The sequence below is a fragment of the Lepus europaeus genome, chromosome 18, assembly GCF_033115175.1.
Source record: "Lepus europaeus isolate LE1 chromosome 18, mLepTim1.pri, whole genome shotgun sequence".
Lineage (NCBI taxonomy): Eukaryota > Metazoa > Chordata > Mammalia > Lagomorpha > Leporidae > Lepus > Lepus europaeus.
The window spans coordinates 71266345-71284479 of NC_084844.1; the positions used below are offsets into that span (position 1 = coordinate 71266345).

The following is an 18135-nucleotide window of genomic DNA, read 5'->3' on the forward strand; positions in this document are numbered from 1 at the left end:
CCTTGTATAACTAATTTTTGAGAGTTTTTATAAAGAATGAATGCTGAATCATAGCATATGATTTCCCTGCATCTATTGAAATGATATTGTGTTAGTTCTTCATTCTGTGTCTGATCTTTTTGATGTAGCATTGGACTCAGTTTGCTAACATTTTGTTGAGAATTTCTATTTCTGTGTATATCAGGAAAATTGGTCTAAGTTTACTTTTCATGTTATGTCTTTGTTTGGTTTTGGTGTCAGAGTAACACTGGCCTCATAAAAAGAATTTAGCAGAATACTCTGCCTTGAAAACAGTAATTTCATGGCTGGTGCAGTAGGCTGAGCTGGTCTATGTCCAGCTGCACTTCTTCTGACTAAGCTCTCTGCTTATGGGCTGGGAAAGCCACTGATGATGGCCCAAGTGCTCAGACCCCTGCACCCACATGGGAGACCCTGAGGAAGCTCAGGTTCCTGCCTTTGGAACCAGCAGATGGAATACCATTCTCTGTCTTTTCTTCTCTCTGTAATGCTACCTCTCAAATAAATAAATCTTTAAAAAAAATCCTAAAAAAACTGAGCCTGAACAGTAATCCCTTTGATTTTGATTCAACATCATATATTTTGTGTATCTTAAGGAGAAAAATTTATAAATAAATATATATATATATATATATATATATATATATATAAAGATTTGTTTATTTGAAAGGCACGGCTATGAACAGAGAGGGAGAGGCAGAGAGAGAGAGAGAGAGAGAGAGAGAGAGAGAGAGAGAGAGAGAGAGAGAGAATGAGAATCTTCTATCCATTGGGTAATGCCACCAGAAAATGAACCAGCGGATTCAAGACCAATTCTCCCACCCTTCCTTCCTTTCTCTCTCTTTTTCTCTCTCTCTCTTTCTCCTGAGATTTAAAACAGTTTTGAGATCCATAGAGTACGTGGAGAAATGGTAGTCATAATAGGAATATTTACTTTTCTGTTATTAGATGCTAATTTAAATTAGGTAGTTCTACTTACAATTGTCTTTATAATTAGTCTTTTTTTCTATTTAGTTACAGAATTATGAATGAGTTTTTCTCATAAATTTTATTGTACTATTCTGGTGTATGTGTAATGTTATGTACTCACTAATTTGATGAGTTAATGTCTTAAATTTCAATTTTATTAAATTTGCTGTATCATTTTCCATTCTCTTCCTTTGAGTCATTTTTGATGTTTAGTATGGCCACTGACAGAAGTGATGATATAAGGACACACAAGTTTGGCACATCATCCTTGTGTAATGCACAAAATAAAGTTTTGGTCATTAAAGTATCAGAAATAATGCCTTTTATTTACTAAGAATAAGGAAGTGCAAATGTTTAATGATTTTAGGTGTTTAAGGAGTAAATATATTCTGTTCCTACAGGACTGAGTCTTTTACTTTTATTCTTTCGTTGGAACCAATATTTTAAATATATTGAGTAAAATGCTCATAAAAATGATGGCTTTATTGAGGACTTACATTGTACTACATACTACACTAAGCACTTTATATACATTTATGTCCTTTATTCTTCCTAATTCCATTTTGTCATATAAACTACTAGTTGTCTTAATTTTGGGGAAATTGAAGAAAACCTATTTTTAAAATTTTATTAGAGAGGCAGTCAGAGAAAGAGACAGAGAAAGCCCCTTTCCACTGGTTCACTCTCAAAATGCCCACAGAAGCCGGAGACCAGGAACTCCATCCAGGTCTCCCACATGGGTGGCAAGTATATAACCACTTCAGCCATCACCTGTTGTGTCCCAGGGTGTGCACCAACACAAAATTGTAAGTGAGAATGGACCTAGGACCCAAACCCACCACTTTTTTATGAGATGCAGATATCCCAACCTATGTCTCAACTGCTAGGCCAAATGTTCTCCTCAAGCATGTGTTTAGATCCGTGTTGCCTGTGCCTTAGCTTTTAATCATGATGGTCCTGCATCCTGGTTTTTTAAACTGAATGTGACAGTTTAAGTTTATCATTTCAGTAATGTTTTTGCTTGGGGGTGCGGAAAAATCTTTAAAGTTGAACCAGGGATCATTTAAAGCATTTTTATGCTCCTTAAAATCTTAAACCACTGTATGTGTATGTGTATGTGTATGTATCTGTTTTTGTATACATCTGTACACCTATCCATCCATTGTCTATCTGTTTATCTGTCCTGGACATATTTGTATTATATTTCAGAATTTTCCACTTTTCATTTGTCATTGATTTCTTATTTTCTCAGGATAAGAAATGATAATTTGTAAGATTTCAGTCTTTGAAATATATTGATATTGGGGGCCGGTGCTGTGGCCTGGAGTGCCTGCATCCCATATGGGCACCGATTCGAGTCCTGGCTCCTCTGCTTCTGATTTAGCTCTCTGCTGTGGCCTGGGAAGGCAGTGGAGGATGTGCCAGGCCCTTGGGCCCCTGCACACACGTGGGAGACCTGGAGGAGTCCCCTGGCTCCTGGCTTCGGATCTGGCCATTGCAACCAATTGGGGAATGAACCTTCAGGTGGAAGACTCTCTCTCTCTCTCTGCTTCTCCTCTCCTTGTGTAACTCTGACTTTTAAATAAATAAATCTTTAAAAAAAAGAAATAAATTGATACTGACTGTGCCCATACCACCCTGAATGCTGCTCCCAATCTTGTCTGAAATATATAGACACTTACTTTGTGGTCTAACATATGGTCTGTACTGCAGAATATCCCATATTCAATTGATTTATTTACATATTCTTATTTTGTTTGCTCATGTTTTCTTTCTTTTTTTTTTTTTTTTTGACAGGCAGAGTTAGACAGTGAGAGAGAGAGAGACAGAGAGACAGAGAGAAAGTTCTTCCTTCCATTGCTTCACCTCCCAAATGGCTGCCACAGCCAGCACTCTGGGGCTGGTGCGCCATGCCGATCTGAAGTCAGGAGCCAGGTGCTTCCTCCTGGTTTCCCATGCGGGCGCAGGGCCCATTGCTGATGTTTTCTATATACAGGGGGACTTGAAAAGTTTCTGGAAAAAGTGAATTAAAAGGTAATTCCATTGTAGTGCAAAAATGTTTAAATCCATCCATAGTTCTTCACATAGTATGAAGTTCTTGAAGACCCTGTATTCACACAGATCTGATCATTTATAGTGTTGGGCAGAGTTGTTGAAGAGTATAGTAGTCCATTTGTTAGTGACTTCCCAAACTATTTCTGAAAATACTTACTGATTGTCATATGTAGTGACTGAGGTCATTGTTTCTTGTGTTTAACAGAGATATTCTTGAATGTCAGGAGCTATTAAGAGCAACAGCAATCACAACAACAAAACCCTAGTACTGGAAAACCAAGTGGCACCATGTCTTTGTAGACTGTGCTGCCAGAGTCCTTAAACATTTGCTCAGGCTTGCACTCCTTCCTGCTGGGGAAGCTGTCTTCTCTGTTTCTTTCGATCATGCCTATTCCTCTGAAAGGCACATGGCCTTCTGCCTTCTCCCACGTATATGAGTCCTTTTGAATGTCCTAATTTCCCAAAGAAACTCTCACTAGCTTTTGCTCCGAGGCATTGGGTTGGTCTATTTTGTGTTTCACTTGTAATCTTTTGCCCCAGGCATCCCTGGGCTCTTAGTTTGCCTTGCAGTATGTTCCAGTAATGCCTGATGCTTTCTTCTAAGTTGCCTAAACAAAGAGAAATGCCTTTTTGGCTACTCCTTCAGATTGCCCCTGAACAGGTTCAAGCAGATGTGCACAACAACTTACAAAATGATCTGCTGTGCTCTATCTGGATCCAGGTACCAGAATCCCAAGCTGGGTGTGTGAACTTCCCTCTTGAATACTGCTACAGCCAAGGTAGAGGGTGAGCTAAGGGCAAGTCAAAAATGCCACAGAATTTCCAAGTTCTCTTTTTCTTGATTCTATATTCATTAGACTTTTGCAAATCTTTGACTGTGTCTCAGAGTTTTGACACAGTTTGCTTGATTAATTGCTTGTCTTTCAGTGTTTCTATGGGAGGACAAGTACTTGGAGTTTCATACTCTGCCTTTTTGCTGATGTCAGCCTGCTGTCTTTTTTAAAAAAACTAATTCTGTTTATGATTTAAAAGGAATTACAAGATGTCTTCTAAAATTAAAATGGCCTACCCAAAAGTGTTTTTTATTTAAAATAGTTCACTATATTTCTGTTTTAAATCTGACCTTTCTTCATCTAAAAGAGGAAAATTTAAAATGTTAGACAACTCATTATGAACACTAAGATATTAGAATGCAGATAAACTAATAACACTCAATGGGAAATTACAAAATTCACAAATTTCACATCTTGACCTTAGCACTGACTCTTAAAATCTAATGGGTACTGCTGAAATTTTAGCATAAATAGTTAGCCTGTGAAGGTTTATGGTTACTCTGATTCCTGAAATGAGGTGATGTCCCTCTTTTCGCTACTGGTGTGTTTATGTCATCATAAGAATATACTTTTCTCATAGATTTCTCAAAGTCATTCACTTTATTAGGGATTTTATTATTTTTTCTCATACAAAACAAAACTATTTTAATACCTTTAAATTCCAAATTATTCTTTAAAATCATTCATGAAAAAGATTCTCAAGTCAGAATTAACGCCTCAATTAGTTAAGCATCAGGAAACTACATTACACCTATTTAATGTGTAAAGAGACATTTTTTCACGTCATTTTCTTCTGATGTCTGTTCCAGAATCACAGACTCTTGCTTCTCTACACTTCCATCCATCATTTCTGCAGATCATGAAAACTGAATTTGTTGAACACCAGAAAGCTGTTGATATGATGTTGTATAAACCATAACATTTTGTTGCTGACCATCTGTAGTTATTAAGTCAGCTGGTAACTGGTTAGTGAATGCCTCCTCTGTAAGCTCTGCTCTTAGTCCATCTGTAGCTGTGACTGCTCCACCAATTCCTTTGTCTCCTTTCATAGCCTCTCTGAATTTCTGAAGGTACAATTTCAGAGGTTCCACATAACTGTCAAAGCCCAAGGTGGACATGGCAAAGAGAATGTCTTCTCCATTGATTGTCCTCTGTTTCTCTTGATGGCACCTTTCACTTGCTTCAGATGCTATAAAGCTAAGAACTCACTTACACGTTGAACACATTCTTTGGCATCTGTTGCAATCTTTCCTGTTTGAGGTACGGCGTTCTTCATTATCCTAGCCACATTTGCAATTGGAAGATATATTTCTTCTTGAGAAGCATCTGTGGTAGAACTGTCACCGTCCATTGTCACGAAATACTGTCAGAACCCTGGGGTCAGTGGTGCTCAGAGCACCTTTTTAACAAGGTGTCTAATCTTTGCTCAATTCCAACCCGTGTTTAAAGCATCTTGTTCTAGTACTTCTGGCGAGTTAACAATTTGTGGGTGCTCTGTAATTCTTTGTTCTCCAAGACTACTGCTCCGTAAGCCCCTGCCTATCCTCCTGCCTCCCACCAGCGATGATCGAAACCTTACTGCAATCCCAAAGGCTTAATTCCCAAGTCCAGGGACCACAAGCTACCAGACGGCTGCATTTTTTACGTGCAAACCAGACTGCAGGACACCAACGCCATTCCTTCCTCCCAGGGACCTCGCTGCCTCCCCACGCAGGTGCGCGGGGTGGCCTGAGGCCCCACGGCCGAGCCGAGCCTGCCTACCTGTCAGCCCCACTCGTGCTGCGCGGACCCCCGATGGCCCAGCCAGCCCGGACCGGCACCCAGTGCCCATCTCCCGCCCACCGCGCGGGGCTGGAGTGCGCGGATGGACAAAGCGGCCGGACTTGGCCAGGCCCCCGCGGACCCATGAGCCGGCGGGCGGGGAGTGCTCCGCAGGGCCCGTGCGGCTGCAGAAGCCGAGGGGGCAGGGTCTGGGCGGTGGCGGACCGTGTCTCCGCTAGCCGGCCTACTCCCCGCACAAAATGGAGCCGGCCCAGGGCGCCACCAAGAGGGACCCCGACCGTGCCCCGCTGGCAGCCTTCTTTGGCCTGGGCCTGGGAGTTCAAGGGTGGTGAGTGGGAGGCGGCCTGGCCCGCGTACGGTGCTCCTCGTTCGGCGCACGAAGAGCCGCGCTGTGGCCTCGCAGGGCAGGCGCCTGCCAGGCCCAGGCCCAGGTCCGGGCGGGCGGGTGGGAGGGTAGTGCCCAGGCCAGGGCGGCATTGGCGGCGGGGATGGTGCTGGGACGGTTTTAACTAAAACACTGTAGTTGATTTAATTAAAAGACGGAAATCCTTTAGGATCTTTACACCACCCACCTGGGACTGTATTCGTCTTCCTTTGCACCAAGTCATTTTTCTCTTCGTATTGTTACATATTATACATAATTGGTGATGATCCTCTAATAATTCAGAGACCATGTCTTATTTTTCTATTAGATTTCAGAATTCATAGCTAGTGTGAAGTGATGTGTGACACCCAGTGTTTTCAGATGTAAACTGAAGGCACCTTTGAGTAGGTGCTCTTACTGTATAGTGTTGTTCTGGCTGTTTTTAGCTTAACCTAGAAGCAGACAGATGTTTGTGCATAAAACGGACTGCAGAAACCTGTTGCATATCTTCCTTTACCATGATTGCAAACTGCACTGATAAAACCTGTAGATGCCCTGAGCTAAACTTAACTTCAGTTCAGGAGTCTGAATGCCATTCACTCTGTTAAAAGTATGTTAGAAATGACTTGTAAAATACTGTGTTTTCTATCCTTATTTAAGCCAAGACAATTTACTAACATGTATTTTTCAAATTCCTAAAATACTTCAATTCTGAATGTTATAAATTCATTTTATAACGTTGTTTAATAGTTAACATTATGTAAATTTCAAACTCTTCTTGCCCTAAGTAATTGATGAACTGTTTCTTTAGATAGAAAATGTATTGTGTTTTTACATATATGGTGACATCTAATACGTATAGTATATATTATTTATGCATGTATTTAAAATGCATAAAGAACCATACCCAGATTATTTTAGTGCCTAGTTTACATTACTTATTGATATACCTCTAAAATTACAGCTGTATTCTAGACACTTACTGTTAGTTAAATTATTACTCAAACAAATGAAATGTGTTAGCTTAAAACATTTTTAGATATTGGTACAGTTTGATCATTTAAAGCTCCTTAGGTAAAGTATGATTGAAAAACATCCTGAGCATTCTTGTTACAATTATGGCTGCCTGACAACTTAGTTCAAAATCAGAATAGCAATGAAAAGCATCATAGTAAACTCCCTTGCACCCTTTATTGTTATTTTTGGGCAACACTACACATAAGTTCTGGTGAATGTATTGTCATTATGCTTATTTAAATCCTTGATAAAATCATTACTTATTTTGCTTACCTAGAAATTAGATTCAGAGGTAAAACAGCGTTTGTTTGTAATTATTAGTTGGTATTCTCTTGTGTCACCAGATGTGTTATGGGAAATGGGGAGAGTACCACTCAAAGACTGAATTTGGGTAAAACTTTATTGATGAGTTGCAGACTGATTGGCCAGGGACATAGTACATAATTGGGAGCCACACTGTGTTGCTGGTTCCCTGTCTAGCAAGACTTATATGGGGCAAAACCAAAATGTAGGTGGCAGGGTTCGGTTACAATTTTCTGGTGTAATAAGTAGAGGTTTTCAACTATGTTTGCATGAGCTAATGACATTTCTTGGAATTGGCAAGGTTACAGAGGAACTGGCTGTCTTTCAGCTAGGATGTGGTTAGGCAATAGGACATTTCACAGGGTACATGCAACATAGAATTTTTTTAACTGCATGGGTGAGGGTAGGTCACTTCTTGGTCATAAGTATTCAACATGGCATTTGTCCTGCTCTCTCTAACATATGTTTATATCATGTAACAGCTTAGATGAAATATGGAGCTTTCTGTCTGTCTTTGATTTCTCCTGGTTACCAGTATTAATCCCCTCCAAATGTTTCACACAAATGAAAACTCTACGGGGTGTAGCCCATTGTATGTACAATTTTCCAGAATTACAAGTTCTGTCCTCAGCTCCCGGGCAGCCCTAGAGAGCTGGTGCAGGCGGCACGGCGGGTCACGTGCTCTCAGCCCGCATCTGGGCCTGCGGGAGAAGGCCCTGCATCTCTGGTCCGGGGCGCAGAGTCCCCGCTGAGGGTCCCCGGCAGTGCCCCATCTGCACAGGCTCTGCCTTGGGCCACCTCAGCCCCAGCTGCCCATGCCAAGGCTGGTGCGGGATGTTTCGGCCAAGACTCTTAGCGCTCCTGGGTTCGGGTGTTCACTGGCGCCCCGCGACCAGGCAGGGAGCACGAAGACTCCTGCACCCGCAGTCCGAGGACACAGACACCCTGTGGCAGCCCCGTCGCAGGTTCTGATCCTTGTCATTTGTTAGGAGGAACACATGATATATTTAGTAATATACAGTGTTTTCGTAACTAAATGTTGAAATGTGTATTTAAAAATTAGACTATTAAATTTCTATTAGTAAGGACATATATTTTACATTGGGGCATTGATAAGTGTTTTTATAGTTTCTTCAGTAAATTTATTTTTATTCTATACAATTTAAACTGATAGGTGTGAATTTGTTCTAACTTTTATTTGATGAATATTCCCATTTCTTAAGTAAATATTTTTTCTAGATGTTTGATAGTATTGCAGGAGACATGAATACTTTTTGGTATTTCTGTTTTCTCATGTTTTAAATCACTGAACTTTTGACAGATATATTGTAAGTTAGCAATTAAAACATAAATATTTGGGTAAACCTCTAAGGTGTATTAGAAGTTCAGTAATTTTTTTTTTTTTTTTGACAGGCAGAGTGGATAGTGAGAGAGAGACAGAGAGAAAGGTCTTCCTTTTGCCATTGGTTCACCCTCCAATGGCCGCCGCGGCTGGCGCGCTGCAGCCGGCGCACCGCGCTGATCCAACGGCAGGAGCCAGGTGCTTCTCCTGGTCTCCAATGGGGTGCAGGGCCCAAGGACTTGGGCCATCCTCAACTGCACTCCCTGGCCACAGCAGAGAGCTGGCCTGGAAGAGGGGCAACCGGGACAGGATCGGTGCCCCGACCGGGACTAGAACCCGGTGTGCCGGCGCCGCAAGGCGGAGGATTAGCCTAGTTAGCCGCGGCGCCGGCCAGTAATTTTTTTTTTTTTTTTTTTTTTTTTTGCTTTCCTTCTGATTTATTTGAAACGTAGTCAAAGCTAGAGAAAGGGAGAGAGCGCGCCCATCCGCTGGGTCACTTCCCAAAAGGCCGGCGCTGGGCCAGGCTGAAGCCAGGAGTCTGGAGTTCCATCCAGGTCCCCCACGCGGGTGCAGGGCCCCTGCACTTGAGCCCTCACCGCTGCTCCCAAGGTGCGCATGCGCAGGGAGCTGGGCCCGGAACACAGTCTGACCCGGGATGCCCTGGTCTCAATCCCAGTACCAAACACGGGCCCCTAGGTCCCCGCAGGACGAGGCACCCAGCGTCCTGAGTCAGAGCTCAGCGGCCGAGCCCGAGAGGGGAGCGCTGTGTGCGGGACCCCAGGGCAGGCTGGGAGGACGCCCGCTCCCCCCATCAGATCCTGGGTTCCAGCTCCAGCTCTGCTCCGGACTCCAGCTGCAGGGGTGGCTTGGGCACTCCGGGCCAGCATGGGGAGACCCCGATGGAGCTCCCGCCCCAGCACTGCGGGCCTGGGGAGTGACTGGGAAGGGAGCTGGGTCTGACTTCCGCCCCCAGCACTGTGTGTTCCATGGCACAGCTGTGGACCCCAGTTCCCCCGCTGCTGTCGGCAACGTGGCTCTGCCGAGGGGAGGGGGACATGGAGCAGCCCACTGTGACCCCTGGGCCTCTGGCTGTTCACCTCAGGTAAAGGGCGGGGCAGGGGCAGGTCAGGGTGGGCGGGAGGCAGGGCGGGGCGGGCGGGGGCCGGGTGTGGGCATGGGCTGGCGGGGGGCGGGGCCCGTCGCTCGCCCAGGTTCTCCCCCGGCTGGCCCACTCTGGGCCTTCCCTAGGCCCCGGGGCTCCGCAGCCGCCACCACCACACACGTCCATCACCAACACCATCAACACCATCATCATCATCACCACCAATAGGGTGAACACCGACACCATAGCGCTCGCCAGACCCGTCCTGCGGGGGCCCGAGGGGCTGCAACACGGCCCCCACCCCAGAAACCCCGCCCCTCCCCAGTGCCCCCGCCCCTCCCCAACCCGAGGCCCCTCCCCAACGCCCCGCGGCCCCTCCCCAGAGCCCCCACCCCTCCCCAGCGCCCCCACCCCTCCCCAGCGCCCACAACCCCCTCCCCAGAGCCCCCACCCCTCCCCAACGCCCCGCGGCCCCTCCCCAGAGCCCCCACCCCTCCCCAGCGCCCACAACCCCCTCCCCAGAGCCCCCACCCCTCCCCAGCGCCCACAACCCCCTCCCCAGAGCCCCCACCCCTCCCCAGCGCCCACAACCCCCTCCCCAGAGCCCCCCGCCCCTCCTCCGAGCCCCGCGCCTCGCCCGGGCGGGGACCCCCCGATCCCCGAGGCCCGCGGGGGAGGCCCGGGACGGGCTCGGCCGCCATGACCCCCCCCCCATCCGCTGCCCCGCGCAGCTGCGTCGTCAGCAGCCTGGAGTCCTGGTGCCCGAGGACTACGGGATCCTGTACCTGAAGGGCACCACGCCGGCTGCAGGATCCGGCCTCGGGGCTCAGGACGCGCTACCAGGTGACAGACAGGAGGTGAGGGCGCGGCCGGGGCCACGCGGTGCTCCGCGCTCGGTCCGCCGGCCCCTCAGCTGCCCTTGGCTTGTGGACGCGGCCCTGGCCCGCCCCTGCCGCCCTACAATCTGTTTCTGGCCACTGCCTGCCACATCTGCTTTCTGTTCATCTCCGCCTCCTCAGTGTCTAGCAGGTGGAGACATGGGAGCTGGAAAACCTTCCGGGCCTGTTCTCTCCTGAGTTTGTCTTGGGCTGTCCCGGTTGTTAGCATGGAGACTAGGTCACCAACAGAAAACTCCCTTTTATGAAAATGCTAGCCTATATCTAAATGGTTTATGCATTTTAGGATTTTCTATCAGTTTTATAATTTTTTTGAAGAACGAATGATCTGTTTAATCATGGGAAACTATTGTTCCATAACTAAACTTTGAAATATATATTTTGATAACTTTTACTTAATATATATTATTTTGGCATTGATTAGCATTTTAAGTTTCTTTAGTAAAAGTATTTTTATTCTACCAAATCTGCTTTCTGTTCATCTCTGCCTCCTCAATTTCTGTAAGTGTATAAATTTATATATATAATATATATAATGTATAAATGTATAATTTTTTATAAATGTATAAATTTTTAAGGAAAAACCTGTATTATACTTCATTTATTCTTCTTAGTAATTACATTGATAGCATTACACTATTATTATGCAAATTAGGAGTACTGTTGGTTTATATCGTGGCTTCAAGGTGAGTATTTTTCCTAAAAGAAGTACAGAAGATAATTTAGGGAAGGGGCAAGGGGACATTTTATTGTTGGCTAATAGACTGCATAGAACTGTTACACAGCTGTTTAACTGAGACGTTGCTTTGCAATCTCCATTATTTTACTGTGTTTTTAAAATTTTTTCCAGGAGATTCTAATAAAAATGGAAGAAGAACCAAGTTCTGCTTTGGACTCTGAAGAGACTTTTAATTCTTGTAGGTAGGGAGTAAATACAGAGATATATAATATTACAGGATAATGTATAAGATCCAATATCTTAGAGGAGTCTAATCTTAGAATAGCAAGGAATTAGGACTTGTGCTTTTAAAATGTGATAATATTTAAATAGTACTGATATGTGATTATCTGCAGAAATAATGAGTATCAGAAAATGTAATAACCCAAATTCTTGTGAATGAGCTTACATCAGATATCTGTTGCTCTCCTATCCTACAGTACACTAATTAGGACAATGTACATGTAGTATTAACCTTCATTATAATCTGCTTTTTATTTTTCCCATATATATTTTACAGTACTAAAGACTTCTCTCAGAGTACCTAAGAAAGGTTAAAATGCAAATGTGATTGAATTAAGAGCTGTTTGTTAATGCCCTTTTAGGGCTCTTCAGCCAATAGGAAGGTTACAGCTCAAACAGGAAAGGATTCAGTTGGCAGGGCAACACTGCTGTTAAATGGTTTTATAGTATTTAAAGTGTGAAATTAATATTTTTCTACCCAGTAGGCAGCAGCTCTTATAATGTAATAAGCTTAATTGTAAATTTGGCACTTGGGTTAAACGTAGAATTCATAGAAGCACAGTGCTGGTGCATATTTTCTTATTAATATTAATAGACAAAACCTAGAAAAATGTAGCAGTGTCACATTAAAATAGCCACAGAATTATTGGTAAAATTTGCTTCAGAAGATGAAAATTATTTTTCTATTGCCATTATAGCTCTTTTAAACTAGCTAGTAACAGGTTATTAAAAAATACATAAATTTTCCAGTGTTCAGAAGTCCTTTTGTGTAACAACTATTTAAACTGCCTCAGAAATCCTAACCTTTCTTCATAATCAGACAGCTCAGGCCTTAAGCCTACCACTGACATACTAGAGCTGATGTCTAGGGTAATGAGTTAGTTTCTCATCTGTAAAAAGGGCATTATATTGTCTGATCTGCTTCCTTCCCACAACTTTTAAATACTGGGGTAAAACATGTAAAACAAAGCCTCTTGAAAATCTAAATGCAGAGCATGTTCCACGGCTCGCTAGTCTAATCCTCCGCCTGTGGCGCTGGCACCCCAGGTTCTAGTCCCTGTTGAGGCGCTGATTCTGTCCCGGTTGCTCCTCTTCCAGTCCAGCTCTGCTGTGGCCCAGGAAGGCAGTGGAGGATGGCCCAAGTGCTTGGGCTCTGCACCCACATGGGAGACCAGGAGGGGGCACCTGGCTCCTGGCTTTGGATCAGCGCAGTGTGCTGGCCTTAGCGGTCCTTTGGGGGGTGAACCAATGGAAGGAAGACCTTTTTCTCTGTCTCTCTCACTGTCTAATTCTGCCTGTCAAAAAAAAAAAGTGCTATCTGGAACTATAACAAATAAATTATGGAACTTAAATCTGTGGACACTAACTACAGCTTCATATGTCTAATACTCACAGATTTATTTTTATGGCCTATGAGGTTTTACAATGATTTGTATTTCTTAGTGGTTTTCTTCATTGATTCAGATAGGTAGAAAACAAATGGATTTAACTCTTGAGACACTTGTAGGGGGTTATATGATGCCTGAATGGTTTTAGGCCACAGCTTGCTTTGGAAGTGTTGATTTAAATTTAAGTATTTGGCTTCCAACTAATTTGCAGTGATGTGTTATGAGAATGTATTATTAGTTTTATGCAATACATCTTACAGGTTTTACAGACCACTGTTACATGTTTTTTGTCAAGTTACATGTGAGAGAACACTGCCAGATGTGAAGGAAGAGAGAGAGTGTCCTGTGTGTGCTGCAGTGGATGTTTAACTTAGGGAATGGAGCACACATGGCCACATGGCGGAAGGACTATGGTTTCTCCATCCTCCCCTCCTCTTCCCAAGGGCAGCTGACCTTCTCCTCTCCAAAACAGGTGAGCCCTTGCCAGCACAGAAGACTACAGACTATTACATTAATCTGTCTAGCTGCAGAACCAGCTGCTTGCATGTTTTTAGTTATCTTAGTAGATGGTATAACAGTGACCTATGAAATAAATTGAAGGTGAACATATTTAACTTTCCTTTTATTATCATATGTTTCCAAAAATCTTTTTGATTAGATTATAACTTTCTACAAAAGTCCCTAGGAAGTCTGTTTGTTTTCTGATTCATGTAATGCTTTTTTTAAGGTTTTTAAAGTATAATGTCATAGTGCACAGTATAGAAAATAATTTAATTTCTGTCTCATTTATTGATAGATTTTAGTCTGTTTATATAGTCAAAAAGACATAGTAAACTTACCTTATTAGGCAATTAAGTTAGATGGAACTCAGACCAATTATTTGGCATTCTCTGAGAAACTCAAAATACTCCTTTATCTTGGCATTGCAGAAATGGCATAGTATAGAATGCAAATTATTGTATCTTGCTCTAAAATAAATTTTAAATTATATTTAACTCTTCTCTAGGTTCTTATATATGGTAGTTGATCACCAAGTTTACTCTATTTTTTAATTTAATTTAACTTGGCATCATTGATGAGTATATTTTCCCAAGCTGTGCTGTTAGGAAAAAATGTATTATTCTCTGATTTTTGACAAAGGGATAATTTTGAAGCAATAATCTTTAAATGTGATGTTGACTTTAAGAGACACACAAAATAATAAAAAACTAATGATATTCAATTATAAGTCTTAGCCAATGTTCTATTATAATAATTTAGCTAGGGAACCTGATGCTGAATCTAAGAAAATAAAAAAGTTCCTGAATGCAAGAAAATCATGAAATACTTCTAAGTGTCTTTAGATAATAAATCCTACAACTGATATAGTAGGGTGACTGGAGACTTAATTCTTAAGACATGATATTTGTGAGTCCTGTTTCTTTTTTTTTAAAAAATGTATTCGTGGCCGGCTCCATGGCTTAACAGGCTAATCCTCCGCCTTGTGGCGCCGGCACACCAGGTTCTAGTCCCGGTTGGGGTGCCGGATTCTATCCCGGTTGTCCCTCTTCCAGGCCAGCTCTCTGCTATGGCCCAGGAAGGCAGTGGAGGATGGCCCAAGTGCTTGGGCCCTGTACCCGCATGGGAGACCAGGAGAAGCACCTGGCTCCTGGCTTCAGATCAGTGAGATGTGCCGGCCGCAGCGGCCATTGGAGGGTGAACCAACGGCAAAGGAAGACCTTTCTCTCTGTCTCTCTCTCTCTCACTATCCACTCTGCCTGTCAAAAAAAAATGTATTCGTACTTTCTGACAGGTGTTTTACTCTGAAGAAATACTAATTTCATATTTCAAAAGAACTTTAATTGAAGAATAAAAGGAGTGTTTCTCTCTCTCTCTCTCTCTCTCTCTCTATATATATATATATATATATATATATTTTTTTTTTTTTCCTAAGGAAAGACAGTAAAAGGCACTTGGCTTCAAATAGTGGTGGTCTAATTCCTTATATTGAAGAGAGCTTCCAAAGTCACTTCCCTTTCTCAATTTGTTCTGTTCTCCATATCACTGAGACAGAGACTAACTTGGTAAAATGTCTTTTTATTATTATTCTATTAAAATATTTTTATTAGCATGCAATACTTTTGTGGTACAGTATTTCAGTACATATACAAAGCATACATCAATCAAACCAGGAAAATAGCTTTTCTATGTCCTTAGCTTTGTTCTGGTAGCTACTAGTTGCTCTCTCCTGGTTCTTTGTGCAGTGTATAATACATTATTGTGAGCTGCAGTGGAACAGGAGCACTGTGCTGTGAACACTGGAACCAGTGCCTTCTGTCTGTGTTTGGTGCCTGTTATCCAGTCTCCTTCCATTCTCTTGCCACACCCTTCCCAACCTCACTGTGGTTTTGATTTACATGTCCCTGAAGGCTAGCGATATTGAACATTTCTTCATGCTTTTGTTTTCTTTTTGTGTTTCTTCTCCGGAGAAATATCTGTTCAGATACTTTGCCTGTTTGGTAACTGGATTTGTGTTTTTGTGGTGTTTGGGGTTCTGTATATGTTCTGAGTCATAGTCCTTTGTTAGATGCACAGCTTGTAACTGTTTTCTGTCAGCTGTGCTTTGTTCCTTTTGCTGTACAGAAGCTTCTTAGTTTGGGATGATGATCACATTTGTATGTTTCTCCTTTCCTCTCTGCTCTTAGGGTCTTAGGGTCTTTTTTTTTTTTTTTTTTGACAGGCAGAGTGGACAGTGAGAGAGAGAGACAGAGAGAAAGGTCTTCCTTTGCCGTTGGTTCACCCTCCAATGGCCGCCACAGCTGGTGCGCTGCAGCCGGTGCACCATGCTGATCCGATGGCAGGAGCCCGCTGCTTCTCCTGGTCTCCCATGGGGTGCAGGGCCCGAATACTTGGGCCATCCTCCACTGCACTCCCTGGCCACAGCAGAGAGCTGGCCTGAAAGAGGGGCAACCGGGACAGAATCCAGCACCCCGACTGGGACTAGAACCCGGTGTGCTGGCGCCGCTAGGCGGAGGATTAGCCCAGTGAGCCGCGGCACCAGCCCTTAGAGTCTTTTTCAAAAAAATTTAATGTTTGCCAGTGTTTTCCCCCAGTGGTTTCATAATTTCAGGACTTACATTTATATATCTTTTCCATTATGAGTTGATTTTAGATTACGGTGGGAGGCATGGGATGAAATTTTGGATTCTGGGTATGGATTTTCTATTTTAAAGTTTTATTTATTTTTACGTGAAATACAGAGTTATAGAGAGGCAGAGGGAGAGAGGGGTATTTCATCTGCTGGTTCACTCCCCAGATGGCCACAATGACCAGAGCTGCACCGATCAAAAGCCAGGAGCCAGGAGCTTCTTCCAGGTCTCCCACGTGGGTGTAGGGGCCCAAGAACTTGGGCCATCTTCTTCTGCTTTTCCAGGACACAGGAGAGAGCTGGATCAGAAGTGCAGCAGCCAGGACTGGAACCAGTGCCCATATGGGATGCCGGCACTGTAGGTGGTGGCTTTACCTGCTAAGCCACAGTGCTGGCCCCATGGGTATGGATCTTTAGATTTAGATTTCCCAGCACCATTTATGGAAGAGACTGTCCTTTCTCTGGTATGAGTTTTGGTAGATTTATCAAAGAGCAATTAACTGTAGGTATGTAGATTAATTTTTGAGATCTCTATTCTGTTCCAATAGTCTGTATTTCTGTTTTTATGCTGATACCATACTATTTTGATTACAGTAACTCTATAATATGTCTTGAAATCTGATGTTGTGATGCCTCCAACTTTGTTGTTCAAGATATATTTATGTATTTGGGTTCTTTTAAAGTGCTTCTATATAAATTTTAGGATTGTTTTTTCTAGTTCTGTGAATAATGCCTTTATTATTTTGGTGGTAATTATATTGAAGCTGTGAATTGCTTCAGGTAACATGGACTTGTACTAGTATTAATTTTTCTAATCTGTGTACAGAGAAGAACTTTGTGTTTTCTTTTGTCTTCTTCACATTCTTTCATCAGTGTTTTGCAATTTTCATTGTAGATATCTTTCATGCCCTTGGTTAAATTTATTCTGGGTGATGGGAGAGCAGATCTTGGCCTCACTGTTAAATTGTTAAGACTCTTCATGTCCCATTTGGAGTGCCTGGGTTCAATACCCGATTTCACTACTTACTCCAGCTTCCTGCTAATCCAGACCCTCAGAGGCAATGGTAATGACTCAAGTAATTTGCCTTCCATTTCTGGGACCTGGGTTGCGTTCTTAGATTTTAGGCCTGACCTAACCCTTTTTGTTGTGGGCATTTAGAGATTGAACCCAGGAGTGCAGTGGAGGTTAGCCCAAGTGCTTGGGCCCTGCACCCCATGGGAGACCATGAGAAGCACCTGGCTCCTGCCTCCGGATCAGTGCGGTACACCGGCTGCAGTGTGCCAGCCGCAGCGGCCACTGGAGGGTGAACCAATGGCAAAGGAAGACCTTTCTCTCTGTCTCTCTCTCTCATTGTCCACTCTGCCTGTCAAAAAATAAAATAAAAAATTAAAGATATCTGTGGTCATAGAATTAAATTTTTATGGCATTTATTGGGGGAATATTCAAATTATTAGGAATATAGATAACACAATAGCAAATTTAATATACCAAAGGGAAAATCAGGACCAGGTTTAGGTTCTATTAAAGTATTTGAACTTTAAAATAGTTTAAAATTTTTGTAATAGGGTCACTTTTAGCTTACAGAGTTTTGATGAAAATTTAATTTGGAAAAGGAAATAATAAGAAAATGGTTAATCTTTCATTGTGATTTGGAGAAACTATTTTTGAAAAATTAGTAAGAAAAATACTACTCCTGGAGCCAGCACTGTGTGCAGCTGGTTAAACTGCTGCCTATAGTGCCAATATCCCATATTGGCACCAGTTCAAATCCCGGCTGCTCCAACTCTGATCCAGCTTCCAGCTACTGTTTCCGGGAAAGATGGTGCAGTAGAAGATGCCTCAAGTGCTCAGGCCCTTGCACCCCTGTTGGAGATCCAGATGAAGTTCCTGGATCCTGGCTTTAGCATTGACCAGCCCCAGCCAATGTAGTCACTTGGAGAGTGAACCAGCATACTCTAACCAACCAGAATATAATCA

The 18135-nt window shown here is 43.1% G+C and overlaps 1 pseudogene; it reads right to left on the bottom strand.

The window, feature by feature from the left end:
- Nucleotides 1-4732: 4732 nt before the first annotated feature.
- On the bottom strand, nucleotides 4733-5226 carry LOC133746991 (nuclear transcription factor Y subunit beta-like; annotated as a pseudogene).
- Between the last annotated feature and the right edge of the window lie 12909 nt (nucleotides 5227-18135).